Consider the following 12599-nt stretch of genomic DNA (forward strand, 5'->3'; position numbering starts at 1 on the left):
CGGCTGAGACTCCAGACCCCACTATTCCCGGGTCTCTAAGGTCTTGGACGATCCTCAAGACTTTTCTGTAGAGGTATCCCTTTCCTTGCTACAGCTAGGAAGGCAGAATTTAACAGACTGCTCCTAACGACCCCAGGCCTGGCACTAGTATGCACGGGGACAGCTTAGACAGCCTAGCGGAAGTGCATGGGATGATGTCCACAATCATGTCTTCTCTACAGTCTATAAAATAAAGCCTTACATAATTGGTGCCATTATCCCTCTCCTGGACATTCCAGCTTCAGGTCCCGCACATTCTGTCTTGTAGACTAGCTCTTCTTTTTGTCATCCTACTCCTTCTACTTCACACATTATAACCAAGGCACATCTGGTACCACCCTCTATCAGGAAAGACATTTTGAATGTCACGGACATAAACCTTGTGTCTTTACTGATTGCTTCACAAGATCTGATCAAGAATAAGGTATACAGCTATGGTAAACTGTCAGTGGTACCCGGACTGAACAAAAAACCAGGGCCGGCACTACCATAAGGTATATATGTCTCTGTATGTATGTATGTATGTCTCTATGTATGTATGTATGTATGTCTCTGTATGTATGTCTGTATGTCTCTATGTATGTATGTATGTATGTCTCTATGTATGTATGTCTGTATGTCTTTATGTATGTATGTATGTCTATGTATGTATGTATGTATGTATCTATCTATCTGTATGCATGCATGTATGTATGTTTGTCTCTGAATGTCTGTATATATGTTTCTGTATGCCTGTATGTCTCTGTATGTATGTATGTATGTATATTTCTGTATTATTATTATTATTATGGTATTTATATAGCACCATCAAATTCTGCAGTGCTTTACAATGGGAAGAAGAACAGACATGTAGTTGTAACCAGACAAGTTGGACACACAGGAACAGACGGGGTTGAGGGCCCTGCTCAGTGAGCTTACATGCTAGAGGGAGTGGGGTAAAGAGACACAAAAAGGTAAGGATAGTATTAGACTAGTGACAGTTGCAAAAGAGGAATTGTATGACAGTGTACCTGTATGACTTTGACTGTGTGACTGAAAAATTATGCCTGTGGCTTGGGAGGAAATACACACAGGTGAAGATGCATTTTTTATTTTTATTTTTTAAAGGAGGGTGGGGGCGCCAAAATGCATATTCGCCTGTGTAACTAAAAATCCTAGCACCGGCCCTGCAAAAAGCTCTCTATTCCCGAATTCATACTAGCCTTTGGGTTATGTAGGAGCATTATTTGCTCCGTGTACCCACAATGGCGGAAGGAATTGGACTTTTATGTGCACAAATTGGTTATTCGGGGCATATATGTTACCCACCCATACATAAACAAAACAAACACAAAAAAAAGAGAGAAAAAAAATAAATATATATATATATATTAAACACCATTCCCATCATTATATTTCCTTCTTTCTATATATATGTCTCTCCTTCTTCTTGTCATCTAACACTAGTGTCTCAAAGTTAAATAATAATTATGTTGGTTCCTCTTTTCTAATCCTTCTTTATATCTAGACCAAGGTAACCATCTTTTGTTATGTTCTGGAATTGTACCTTTACTTAAAAATAGTATTTGTTCCAATTCATAAATCTCATCCACTTCATTTATCTATTCATTTATAGGAGGTGTTATAATTTGTCTCCAGTATTTAGGAATCGGGATTTTAGCTGCATTAATCAGTCTCATAGTAAGATAATTTGCATATTTGTATATAGGTATTGATGTATTGTGGATCAGTACATGTGTAGGGTCCCATCTCATTTCTGTGATACATTAAAAATTGTTTCCCAAAATGGGATTATGAGTGGGCAAGACTATCACATATGTACATATGTTGTATAGACATCGCCAGCATTTATCTGACCTTTTCAAGTGGAATTTATGTGTCATTTATGGTACTCTATACCATCTCATCAAAACTTTAAATTAGTCCTTTTTGAGTTTGTGTTGATAATGAACATTTATGAGACAATATTACCATCTTATACAGTTTTACAGTTCATCTGTAATATTTATGTTACGTTCCCATTTTTTAATATAATGAGGTTTTTCCCATGCCTCTCTCTCTGCCATTTGTTTATACATTTTTGAGATTAGCCCTGTCTGGGGATCCTTGAGCCAACATAGGTTTTCAAAAATGATAAGGATTCCCTAAAAAGAACCCTTCTTTTTAGAGCATCTATGTAATAGTGTATTTGTAATTCTAAAAAAAAAATTATTGAAAATTATTTTCATTTACACTCATATGTATTTTCATATTTTTATGCTCTTTCAGAAAATGTCCTATCCTAGGAAATATAATCTCTTGGGGGAACATTTTCTCGACATAACCTCTTTCCAGGCCTGGGGGAAATTCCTCATTATAAGTTAAAGGGGTCATATGAGAGTACCTACAAATCAATTCTCCTTTTTTATTCAGTTCTTTTATTGCTTATAAGTGCTCATTACAACTGAGTGGGTCTTTTCAATTAATATTGACTGGATGTTGCATAACCATGGGGCTAGTTCTATAGGGGCATTAAAAGCCTTCTTTTCTAATTCAACCCTGGGTTTACTTGACTTACTCCTCATTATTACTTGAGATAAATGTACTGACTTAAAATAGTTTTCTAGGTCTGAAAGGCCCAAACCTCCTCTGCTCTCTGGTCTGGTTAAGTAAGTATGTCCCAAATGTACCCTTTTACCTTTCCATATAAATTTGCTAGTTATCTCTTTATATGTTAAAGAAGCTTTTGGGAATATCGATTGGGAGGGTTTGTGTATTGTACAATATTCTTGGCGTAATATTATGTTTGATGGAATTAATGCGGCCAAACCAGGAGATGTTCAATTTAGTACATTTTTGGACATCCAAATTGATTTCACGCAAAATATTGAGTTAGTTACTTTCACATAGTTGTTGTAAGTTATCAGAAATATTTATACCTAAGTATTTGGGTTTATCTTTAACCCATCTGTCAGGGGAATTTTTCTTGTAATAGCCTAGCATTATTTTCCAGTATTGATATATTAAGGACCTTAGATTTAGACTGATTTATTTTGTAGATATTTGTACATACAGTGGGAAAAGAATAAAGGTTAGCAGCTCTAAAACACCTAATATGTGGTATCCCCTACACCACCATAGAAACATAAGAATACATACAAAGTGATAGGTGGAACCGCTTGAATCTTGGATAATCTTAAAAATACAATAGTATACACAGAATAGCGTAGTATGTCTATTCAATAATATATAATAATAAAGTAAATGGTAGTTTCACTCACAAAGTTGGAGTCATACCATCATATGACTCTTTTAGTATGCTCCTTTGGACCATTCAGGGGTTGTCCAGACCCTTGTGCAGTCAAGATCTTGGTTTTCCTCTTAATGCTCTTATTTGGTACTCCAAAATAAAGCTGTAGGATATCCAGAAATTCCTTTAAAAATGCTTTATTCCAAAAAATCTAAAATTCCTTATACCAGAAACAACTGGTCAAAAGTGCAGTAAACAGAGAACTAGTCAAATAAAAGTCTCTAAAAGAATGTCCTTAGTTAGTGTCCAAAACGCGTTTCACCTATTGCTTAGGCTTCCTCATTTGGATAAACTTCACTCCGGTTTGTTTTCTTCTTTTAAGCTTCCCGCCTGACTTTTTTCTCCAATAGGGCATTTACTTCCGGTATTTTCGTATATTGAAACGCAACGTGCGTTCCAGACGTAAAAAATTACTTCCGGGTTCCGTCATTATCGAGCGCACGCGCGTCCCACATACCGGCGTCTACTTCCGTGTTCCGCTGAAGTGGCATGCACGTGCGCTTCAACCACGATCTGCCACCAACGTCATCTTTAATTTCCTATATCTGAACGCATGCGCGTTCCAAATCTGTAGGGTAGCCAACGGGTTTTTATCTCTGTGGAACGCACATGCGTTCCAAAAGTCTTCCGAAGAGATACAATAGAGTGCATAAATTATATTAGAATGGATATCATTAAATATACTGATTAGTTAAAATAAGCTTAAAAAATAGACATATTTCTAAAAATACAAGCTAGTTTTTGGTAAATATAAAAGACAAGATAAAGACACGAGGCATAGCTGGTCTAAAAAGATAATAACTTTGATAAAATATAGATATTTTAAACTTAAAGTTGCACTCGATAATGACGGAACCCGGAAGTAATTTTGAATGTCACGGACATAAACCTTGTGTCTTTACTGATTGCTTCACAAGATCTGATCAAGAATAAGGTATACAGCTATGGTAAACTGTCAGTGGTACTTAAAGCAAGGGACCCGGACTGAACAAAAAAACAGGGCCGGCACTACCATAAGGTATATATGTCTCTATGTATGTATGTATGTATGTATGTATGTCTCTAAGTATCTATGTATGTATGTCTGTATGTCTCTATGTATGTGTGTATGTCTCTATGTATGTATGTCTGTATGTCTTTATGTATGTATGTATGTATGTCGATGTATGTATGTATGTCGATGTATGTATGTCTGTATCTATCTATCTGTATGCATGCATGTATGTATGTTTGTCTCTGAATGTCTGTATATATGTCTCTGTGTGCATGTATGTATTTATGCCTGCATGCCTGTATGTTTCTGTATGCCTGTATGTCTCTGAATGTCTGTATGTATGTATGTTTCTGTAATATTATTATTATTATGGTATTTATAGAGCAACATCAAATTCCACAGTGCTTTACAATGGGAGGAAGAACAGATATGTAGTTGTAACCAGACAAGTTGGACACACAGGAACAGACGGGGTTGAGGGCCCTGCTCAGTGAGCTTACATGCTAGAGGGAGTAGGGTAAAGTGACACAAAAAGGTAAGGATAGTATTAGACTAGTGACAGTTGCAGAAGAGGAATTGTATGACAGTGTACCTGTATGACTTTGACTGTGTGACTGAAAAATGATGCCTGTGGCTTGGGAGGAAATACACACAGGTGAAGATGCATTTTTTATTTTTATTTTTTAAAGGAGGGTGAGGGGCGCCAAAATGCATATTCGCCTGTGTAACTAAAAATCCTAGCACCGGCCCTGCAAAAAACTCTCTATTCCCGAATTCGTACTAGCCTTTTGGTTATGTAGGAGCATTATTTCTTCCATGTACCCACAATGGCGGCAGGAATTGGACTTTTATGTGCACAAATTGGTTATTCGGGGCATATATGTTACCCACCCATACATAAACAAAACAAACAAAAAAAGAGAGAAATATATATATATATATATATATATATATATATATATATATATATATATATATATATATATATATTAAACACCATTCCCATCATTATATTTCCTTCTTTCTGTATATATGTCTCTCCTTCTTCTTGTCATCTAACACTAGTGTCTCAAAGTTAAATAATAATTATGTTGGTTCCTCTTTTCTAATCCTTCTTTATATCTAGACCAAGGTAACCATCTTTTGTTATGTTCTGGAATTGTACCTTTACTTAAAAATAGTATTTGCTCCAATTCATAAATCTCATCCACTTCCTTTATCTATTCCTTTATAGGAGGTGTTATAATTTGTCTCCAGTATTTAGGAATCGGGATCTTAGCTGCATTAATCAGTCTCATAGTAAGATCATTTACATATTTGTATATAGGTATTGATGTATTGTGGATCAGTTCATATGTAGGGTCCCATCTCATTTCTGTGATACATTAAAAATTGTTTCCCAAAATGGGATTATGAGTGGGCAAGACTATCACATATGTACATATGTTGTATAGACATCGCCAGCATTTATCTGACCTTTTCAAGTGGAATTTATGTATCATTTATGGTACTCTATACCATCTCATCAAAACTTTAAATTAGTCTTTTTGAGTTTTTGTTAATAATGAACATTTATGAGACAATATTACCATCTTATACAGTTTTACAGTTCATCTGTAATATTTATGTTACGTTCCCATTTTTTATTATAATGAGGTTTTTCCCATGCCTCTCTCTCTGCCATTTGTTTATACATTTTTGAGATTAGCCCTGTCTGGGGATCCTTGAGCCAACATAGGTTTTCAAAAATGATAAAGATTTCCTAAAAGAACCCTTCTTTTTAGAGCATCTATGTAATAGTGTATTTGTAATTCTAAAAAAATATTATTGAAAATTATTTTCATTTACACTCATATGTATTTTCATATTTTCATGCTCTTTCAGAAAATGTCCTATCCTAGGAGATATAATCTCTTGGAGGAACATTTTCTAGACATATTTCCAGGCCTGGGGGAAATTCCTCATTATAAGTTAAAGGGGTCATATGAGAGTACCTACAAATCAATTCTCCTTTTTTATCCAGTTCTTTTATTTGCTTAGAAGTGCTCATTACAATTGGGTAGGTCTTTTCAATTAATATTGGCTGGATGTTGCATAGCCATGGGGCTAGTTCTATAGGGACATTAAAAGCCTTCTTTTCTAATTCAATCCTGGGTTTACTTGACTTACTCCTCATTATTACTTGAGATAAATGTACTGACTTAAAATAGTTTTCTAGGTCTGAAAGGCCCAAACCTCCTCTGCTCTTTGGTCTGGTTAAGTAAGTATGTCCCAAATGTACCCTTTTACCTTTCCATATAAATTTGCTAGTTATCTCTTTATATGTTAAAGAAGCTTTTGGGAATATCGATTGGGAAGGTTTGTATATTGTACAATATTCTTGGCGTAATATTACGTTTGATGGCATTAATGCGGCCAAACAAGAAGATGTTCAATTTAGTAAATTTTTGGACATCCAAATTGATTTTACCCAAAATATTGAGTTAGTTACTTTCATATAGTTGTTGTAAGTTATCAGAAATATTTATACCTAAGTATTTGGGTTTATCTTTAACCCATCTGTCAGGGGAATTTTTCTTGTAATAGCCTAGCATTATTTTCCAGTATTGATATATTAAGGATCTCAGATTTAGACTGATTAATTTTGTAGTTTAAAATTTTCCCATAGTCTGTTAGTTTTTTTATTATATTTGGGAGTGAAATTTGAGGATTAGTTACATAAAAAAGTAAATCATCTGCAAAAGCTGATATTTTATAATGTTTTTTTCCCAATACTTAGTCCACTTATATCTGGTTTATTCCATATGGCATTTAAGAGGGGCTCTAATACCAAAACCAAAAGCAAAGGAGAGAGAGAGCAACCCTGACGTGTTCCATTCAACAGGGGAGTTGATCTGGATCATAATCTGTTAATATTTATTCTAGCTGTTGGCGAGTGATATAAAGCTTTTATTCATTTAATTATACAAGGTCCAATAACTTTGAATGATCCATAACTTTGAATGAGAATGACCAATTCTCCCTGTCAAATGCTTTCTCAGCATCAGTTAACAATAACAATGCAGGGGTGCCTCCTCTTTTTAAACTTATAAATCAAGTTAAGAGCTCGAGTAGTTGCGTCTCTTGCCTCTTTATTTGGAACAAATCCTACCTGATCTGATTTTATCAGTTTAGGTAATATAATTTTAATTATCTTGCTAAGTATCTTTGCTAGAATCTTAACGTCACAGTTAAGTAGTGATATTGGCCTATAACTAGGACATAGCTCTTTACCTTTTCCAGGTTCTGGTATTACAATTATATGGGCTTCTTGTGTCTGTGTAGTTAAATTTATATCTTTGGTAAGTGAATTAAATAATTGGACCATATTTGGGCCTAGTACATCCATAAATATCTTATAGTAGATCATTGTCAGCCCATCTGGTCCTGGGCTTTTACATTTTGGGGAAATATGTTTGATCTTTCATTTTCTCCAAAAAAAAAAAAAAAATTCTGATAGATTGTAAAGATCATGGTAATATTGAGCAAATGATTCAACTATTTGTTTTGTTAAGTTAACAACTTTATATCCTGTTTTATGTAATTTTATGTAATTGTGTGTTCACTTTTCCTTTAGGGCTCTGACTAAGATCTTATTGGGTTTATCACCCTGCTCATAGTACCGACTTTTGGTTTTCATATAATTTGTATTCACTTTTTATGACTACCACCAGTCGATGTCGGCCAAAGTAGCGGCAGCTCTGGCACAATTTAACATTCGCACAGATTGGAGTCAGTTCAATAGAGAGCAGTTCTGTAGTCATTTTGTGGGCTTTTCTACTTTCCATTCCACTAATCTATGCCACTGTGAAGCAGATCCTACCACTTCCCATACTAACCCTGGTTTCTCAGGCAAACCCGAACAGATAAAGATAAATTGATTGATAGATTGAAATTGAAAGATAAATTGGCCCATTGTGTTGCTGAGCTAAGCACAGTTTTGTAACAACTTCAATGCAGGTACGTGCAGTTTCAGTGCCTGCAGGTTGTTACATATTTGTTCAGAGAGGTTTAGGGCACGCGCAAAATATATTTGCCCGTCCAAATTATTCCCCAAACAATGACTAACCAAGGTCAACATTGACAACCTATCTTTCTATCTTTAATCTCACCTTTCTTCTCACTTGGTGGAATTTCTGGTTACTGGTTTTACTCAAATTTCTGTACTGGTATCGTAGCACTTTCCATAGGCATGCTAGAATTTCCAAATCTATTGTCCTCCTTCAACAATCCTCTCATGGTAGAAACCCCATGGATATTGCCATCAGCAAATACAAAAAGAATAAAAAGAATATTAATCGACCTCTCCGCTCCTCATTGCTCACTGACACCCAGTATTAATTCACTTATTCCTTCTGAAGAATTGTGTCTCCCCTACGGTACTGTAGATAATGCAATTTAAGCAAACTTGAAAGCTTATAGGGTTGCTTGGCTCAGTAAAACCAATATTTCAGATTTCTTTCTATTCATCCTTCTTTGTAGCACATTTGTGGTATCAAGTGGAAAGATTATTATTTCACTACAAGGCTTACATATGGGTCTAAGAGTAGCCCTACATTATTCAATATCTTTGCCTAAATCCTTTGCTGGCTGTTTCTCAATGTTGCCAGATGCCCCACAGTGATCCACTATTTAGATGACGTATTGTTGGTGGAATAGGTAATAACACCTCTCAAAGCATACTCTCAACACTACTGCACTATGTTCTAAACTAGGGGTCCCACTTTCTCCTGACAAGACCATAGACCCCACAACTAAATTGGTGTTTCTAGGCATTCTTTTAGACTCCAATCTTCAGCAGCCCAGCCTTACAGTTGAGAAACTTCTGCGAATTCGCGAAGATCTAGAGAGGTTCCTTAATCTAGGTTCCTGTACACGTAGAAATCTTCAGTCCCTACTGGGATCTCTTAACTTCACTCTGCAAATTAGCCCTCAAGGTAGATCCTTCATTTTTAGCATTCTCTGCCTCCTACCTGGCCTCCCAGTTGTGGTTACTCTCTTGCTGGACTCCCCTGCCCAAGCCAATTTAACCATGTAGCAAGAATTTCTAGAAATATTGGAATGGAATATCCATGTATATACCACCTCTGTCTGACAAGTATTTTGGACATATGTGGAAGTCCATTTTGGCTTTGCTGCTATTTAGGAGTACTTTTGGCTTCAGGACAAGAGAAACCGTTGACCTACCCACCTTTAAGGAGACATCCACCCTTTTTGAAATTTACTCTATAGCGGAAGAAGTGCATACATGGGGTACTATATGGTCTGGCAAAGCTGTAAAATAGTATACGGATAATATAGCAGGTTTGACCTGGCTTGCTCCCATGTATCAACTTTTCTTAATTTGTGAGCACATCCCAGGTTGCACTTAGTAGCTGACCTACTCTTCATCATGATTTACAGGAATTCTTTCTGCTCCATCTGACTACCAAGAAATAGCCACACAGAACGTCTGTTTTCCAAGAGTTAATTTTGGACTGACAAATTTACTGGCACAAGGCAGATCTTTGTCTCCAGCTGCTCTCTCTTAATACTCAGAAAGCTTACAACAGGGCTATGTCCATAATTCTCAGATTTACCACAGAATTTCAGATTAGCAACAATTATTCAATGAAAACCATTGTAGTTTTTGCTGTATTTTGCCACCTTCATCTCAAATTGTCCCATAATACCACCAAACTTTATCTAATTGGCATTCAACACCAATTGCTTACCTCCTTTTCAAACCACAAATCTTTTCTCCTCCAAGGTATACAAAAAGTTGACTGTCCCACTAATTCATATAGACTTCAAATTAACTGACCAAGACTTGTACCCTGTCAGACTTACTGGAAGTCAAGCCATTTTATGTTCACACTAATCATGTAATTAAAGTTGCTTTTTACATAGCTTTTTATGGATTCCAAAGACCAAGGTAATTTACAGTAGTATCTCAGACAGATACAATCCTTAATATAGAAGACATTAAATAAAATAACAAACCATTATCTAATAATTCTTAAAAGGTCTAAAAACTAATCCAGCTAACCATGAGAAATACTCTTCCATCCCATGTGTAATAATTGATACCCAGTCAAAGTTCTAGATATCTACTGGCAAACTATTTTGCATAAGCCTCCTAACAAACCATTTCTCACACTTCAAGATTATCCACTCTCAATTCATATTTTATGTAAGGACTCTGTTCCTAAGGCTTGGTCTCAACCTTCAATCCCCCTTTTTCTCTAGGCATTCCTTCAGATTTGGGGTAGCATCTGCAGCTTCCAGTGATGACGCTCCCCTGTTCACATTATTAAGATGCTTAAAGATGGTAGAAGTCCTCTGTATATAGTCAATGCATCCCTAAAACAGAAAATGAGTTGAGGAAAGCTTTCAAGACTTTAGCATTGTAATTTGTTATATAACTATGTGTGTTTTCTTTGCAACCTTTTGCCCTATTTTATTTGCAGGTCTACATGAACGTCAGTTTCAGCACACCACAACCGACTTACACCATTATTAATTTACATCATGGTTTTTATGTTTCTGACCACAAGTTTTAAGGCCAAAGGCCTGAAACTATGGAAGGAGTATTTTCCCCATATAACCCCAATCCTCCCTCTTACCTGGGCCGTTCTGTTCAGGTCATCCCATTTCTTAAATTATAATTTATTTATTTATTCTCTTATTTCTCTCTTCTACCCTGGTGGGCTATCTTTTATTTACAGGTCTACCCGAACGTCGGTTTTGGCACACCACAACCGACTTACACCATCATTAATTTACATCATGGCTTTTATGTTTCAAAGTACAAATATATACATGAGGTCTGTCTGAAAAAAGTCAAGCCATTGTTAATATAACAAGAACACTTTGCGCAACATCGATAAAACCTGTCAGCCAAGAACTGGAATGAACATTTGACCATGACAACTTCCCTGTGCTAGTCTGTGGAGGTGCTACAAGCTGTTAACCCCTTAACGATGAGTGACGGACGAGGTCCGTCACTCAGGGGAATGCGTTAATGACGAGTGACGGACCTCGTCCGTCACCCGTTAGAATTAACCCCAGATCGCCGCAATCGCGGCGATCGCGGGGTTAATGGTGCTCCGGTCTGCCTCTGCATTACCGGGAGCACCGGATCGGGCTGTCAGAGTACATGTGCCCGCTCTGACAGCATGCCAGAGCGGGCACATGTGCTCTCTATACTCACCTCCGCCTCCCTGCACTTCCTGGTTCTGTGTGAAGTGCAGGGAGGCGGATCTTCAGTGATCCTGCCCCCTGGTGGAAAGAAAACATTGTAAAAGTAAAATCCCACCCCCCTTTACCCCCCCTTTACCCATTTTAATAAAAAATTAACCCCTTCCCTGCCAATTGATCACTGACTACAGTGATCAATTGGCAGGGATTACATTTTACTAAGATCTGATTTTTTTTTAACCCCTGAGGGTTAATTCTTTTTTTTTTTAACCCTCAGGGGTTCAATTTATTTTATTAATTAATTTAAATATTTTAAAATTATAAATTTAGCTAGCTGGGGAGGGTGGAAGTTAGTGGGGAATTGGGGGATTTAGTATTACGCTAACTAGGGGTTAACGTTAAAAAAAGGTTAAAAATAAGCTTTAAAAAGTTAAAAAATTAAGCTAAAAAAAAGTTTTAATAACATTTAAGTAAAAAATTTTAAAAAATAAACCCTTTACCCAGTCCAAATAAAAATTAACCCCTTCCCTGCCAGTCGATCACTGCCTACAGTGATCAAAATACAGATCACAGTATTATACTGTTCTAATTTTTTTTTTAACCCCTGACGATTAACTTTTATTTATTTTTTAACCCTCAGGGGTTAAATTTATTTAATTAACTAATTTAAATATTGTATAATTAAATATTTTGCTAGCTGGGGTGGGTGGGAGTTATGGGAAAATGGGGAATTTACTGTTAGTGCTGCTTACTGCTAGTTAGGGGTTAACGTAAAAAAAAAGCTTAGAAAAATGTTAAATCTGTAAAAAAAAGTTTTACGAAAGTTTAGGAAACTTTAAAAAAATGAATAATCAAAACAAAAGTTTAAAAAATAGTTTTGAAAAGTGAAAAAAGTTTTAAAAAGTAAAAAAATACATTTAATAACGCTCATTACCACTACATCTGGTACAAGCTAGCGGAAAAATGATCTCACGCTAAGGTTCAAAATATGCCTTTTGAAATACCCTGGGATGTCTTCTTTAAGAAATGGTATGGCTTTATGGGGTATTTGGTTTATAT

This window comes from Pelobates fuscus, chromosome 2 (genome assembly GCF_036172605.1).
Source record: "Pelobates fuscus isolate aPelFus1 chromosome 2, aPelFus1.pri, whole genome shotgun sequence".
Classification (NCBI taxonomy): domain Eukaryota; kingdom Metazoa; phylum Chordata; class Amphibia; order Anura; family Pelobatidae; genus Pelobates; species Pelobates fuscus.